Source organism: Nerophis ophidion, linkage group LG03, assembly GCF_033978795.1.
Source record: "Nerophis ophidion isolate RoL-2023_Sa linkage group LG03, RoL_Noph_v1.0, whole genome shotgun sequence".
NCBI classification, from domain to species: Eukaryota; Metazoa; Chordata; class Actinopteri; order Syngnathiformes; family Syngnathidae; genus Nerophis; species Nerophis ophidion.
In genome coordinates this window covers 34,328,324-34,332,383 of record NC_084613.1, presented here as the reverse complement: position 1 = coordinate 34,332,383, position 4,060 = coordinate 34,328,324, and positions in this window count along the sequence as shown.

The window sequence follows — 4,060 nt, the reverse complement described above, 5'->3', positions numbered from 1 at the left end:
GTCGCCCTCTAGTGGCTGAAGACTGTAAGGGCCTTTTGGAACTTGTAGTAGTGTTCATTAATGACCAAATAGCGTGCAAATAAATGATTACGACATCATGCAGTCTTTTAGCGTACACATGGAAAGAGAAGGCGGGGGGGGGGGGGGGGGGCGGGGGGTGGTAGTGGTGGGGGGGGTGGGGGGCGGGGGGCGGGGGGGGGGGTGGAAAAGGTCCACCAGCACAAACACAAACATTCATTTAGCAGTGAAAACAAGACCCCTCACAGGACCGCCATCAATGGAGCACTTGAGTCCGCCAAGGAAGTTCCATAGAGGGGCAGGATGTTCCCCTCAGAGCACACTTGAGACGGGACTAGAGCCAACAGCACCCTGCCCCCCCATCTGTCCCTTTTTGTGGACCCCTGCCGGACGACGACAGAGCAGCTAACATGCTAACAGATGCTATTTTGAAATAGTAAAATGCAAAAATGTGCTTCCTTAACATTTCAGATGCAAGTGTCAGAAATGTAAAACTAGTACTTTTCAGGTAAGGGAAGCAGGAATATTCTTATACCCAGTCTCTAACACAGGGGTTCCCCAACTTTTTGACTCGTAGTAATACTATACATATGTATATATATATATATATATATATATACATACAATATATTTATTTAAATAAAGCATTTTTTGTCTGTTGACTGCTGTGTTGGCGCTAGGGATTTTTAAAATGGGGACCCAGGGACCCCATCAAGTCATAAAAATGGGGTCCCACAATAATTTTTTGGGCTCCCAATTTTTTGTAAGCGTTTTGAAAACAAATGATCAATGTATTCATTATCCTGTTGTATCTCACATTCTATACTGTGTTTTGGAAAAAGGTTGTCATAAACGTTACTTAATTAATTAAAAATAATAATAAAAAAAGAAAACAAATGTGTATACATATGTAAATGTATTCAGTTATAAATATTCATTCACTTTCTTCTTTCCTTCATGGATCTAGACTTTACCACAGCTGGTAGTTTTTTCTATGTTTTTATTTAATAAGTTGCAGGTGTATTTATTTCAGTATAAAAATGTAAAAAGTGTTTTGCTTCGGTCATGAAATGATGATAATGGTGTGACAGGACATACATACATTTTATATTTAACGCTCAAATCTCTGGAGTCTACATCAACTTGACATCTATCCCTCATTTCAAAATGTTTTAGTTTGCTCGGGTGCTGGTTAGCTTGAAGCTAACAGCTAGCCTGTCTCCATCCTCGAACGATGTGGATCCAGCGGGAGATAAAAGTGAAGTTTCCATGGACTCACAAATACTAAAAAAACGTATTTACTGGAGTTAAAAATGTTGACTTTGCACTCACCTTAGTGTTTACCAAGAAGTCTATTTCCTTTTACCGGCACAACTCGAACCAACGCTTCCTGTCAATAGCGTTACTTCCCCAAAAGTCCCGCCCCGCAGCCAGCCGCTACGATATGAGGGCTTTACTTAAAAACATCCTCTACACCATGCTGTCTGCGTGCTGACCGGACGCATGCATGTCGTTGCTTCTATCGTCATACGTACAAGATCGCAAGGCATATAGTCAACAGCCATACAGATTACACTGAAGGTTGTGATATAAACAACTTTAACACTCTTACTAATATGCGCCACACTGTGAACCCACACCAAACAAGAATGACAAACACATTTCGGGAGAACATCCTCACAGTAACACAACATAAACGCAACATAATTACCCAGAATGCCATGCATCCATGACTCTTTCAGGCTATACTATACACCCCCGCACCCCCAACCCCCCCCCACCTCAACCGACACACGCACATGAGGCATGGCATTCTGGGTAATTGTTATGTTGCGTTTATGTTGTGTTACTGGGAGGATGTTCTCCCGAAATGTGTTTGTCATTCTTGTTTGGTGTGGATTCACGGTGTGGTGCATATTAGTAAGAGTGTTAAAGTTGTTTATATCACAACCTTCAGTGTAACCTGTATGGCTTTTGACTATATGCCTTGCAGTCTTGTACAACATGTTATCGGTCAGGCAAGCTGTCTGCATATATGTTGTAGAAGGCACAAAAGCAATGGCTTCATAGCTCGCCCTTAATATTGTTATCTGGGTGACCTCCAGCAGATATTAACGAGAATGGGTGCAGCCCCCATTATTTGCTTAATTTTGTGAAACAGGTCAAAATGGCTCCTTATGTGATAAAGGTTCCTGATCCCTATATATATATATATATATAGGGATCTATATATATGTATATATATATATATACACATGTATGTATGTATATGATAACTTAACCCTGGACTTACATCGAAAATACACGCAACCCTGATTCAAAATACCCGGACACCCCGGACACCCCCGGAAAAGAGGACATGTCCGGGGAAAAGAGGACGTATGGTCAGCCTAGTCACTGTCAGCGATTATAACTTGTCAGCCACTTCTTCAAAAGACTCCTTTTGAACACTCTTCGCACATTAACACTTCAAAAGGAAAACAACTGTCCCGTTTTTTGACCTGCAAAGTATGTTTTTGATGTGGAGGAGTCTGCTCGGGTGCTGGTTAGCTTGAAACCAACAGCTAGCCTGTCTCCATCCTCGAAGGATGTGGATCCAGCAGGAGATAAAAGTGAAGTTTCCATGGACTTACAAATACTAAAACAACGCATTTACTGGAGTTAAAAATGTTGACTTTACACTCACCTTAGTGTTTACCAAGAAGTCTATTTCCTTTTCCCGGCAAAACTCGAACCAACACTTCCTGTCTCTAACTTCCACGGAAGTCCCGCCCCCCAGCTAAAGCCATTGGCTAACACCCCGTAGCCAGCCGCTACAATATTTACAGCTAGAATTCACCAACTCGAGTATTTCATATATATATATATATATTGTGGAGAGGGGTGTGTTCCACGCGTCCCCTGCGGGCGGGGTGTGTGCAGGGGCCGGCCATGAAGCAGCCAACAGGTGGGTGGATACCTCAGCTGGAACGAGTGATCTAATCACCTGTTCCCTTTGTTAGCAGCGCTGGAGACCATGAAGGGGGAGAAGCTTGAGGGCGCATGAGAGACGCAGAACAGACGCACAAGAGACGAACAAGGGAAAGCTAAAAAGTTGGAAAGAAGGACAAATGTATTGATTAAAGATAAAATAAATACGGTGTCAAACTATTATCCTCAGCTGTGTGATACTGTGGTCAGAAAAAGCCGCGCGAGACGCTGGAAACTTAAATAAATAATAAATGGGTTGTACTTGTATAGCGCTTTTCTACCTTCAAGGTACTCAAAGCGCTTTGACACTACTTCCACATTTACCCATTTACACACACATTCACACACTGATGGAGGGAGCTGCCATGCAAGGCGCCAACCAGCACCCATCAGGAGCAAGGGTGAAGTGTCTTGCTCAGGACACAACGGACGTGACGAGGTTGGTATATATATATATATATATATATATATATATATATATATATATATATATATATATATATATATATATAGCTGGGGTGCTAATTAATTTAAAACCTCTTCTCACTCCGACGCTTACCAAAGGCATGCGGTAAATTTAGGCCTGCGCTTAAAAATTTGAGTGTGATGTAAGAATACCATCATGAAAAGCACATTTAATAAAGAAAACGTCATTATGGTCTTAACTTTACTTATGAATGAAGTCCATGCGCAGCTCCTTCTGATCAAAAGCATCAATAACTTGTTTATAGAAGTTTTCCTTATCTTTCTTCAGTTTTAAAAGTCTCTCTGTCTTGATGGAGATCTTCCTTTATTAGCTCCTGCTTCGATTGAAAGTCCAGTTTAGAAAACAGTTTTATTTTAGATATGTAATCCTCCACGTTAAAATTGCAAGCGAGAGGAAAAAATAAACACACGCTGCTCACTCTTGCTGCTTGTTATCACTTCTTCTGCAGCCGAGTAGTAGCAAGAAGGATCACTAGCGCCATCTAGCACCAGGAGGCGGAAGTCTTTTAATGACTCATATTTGACGCAAACAGCTACGGTATATTAATAAAACATAGCTGCTTACTGTTCTTTTTAGCATATTCAA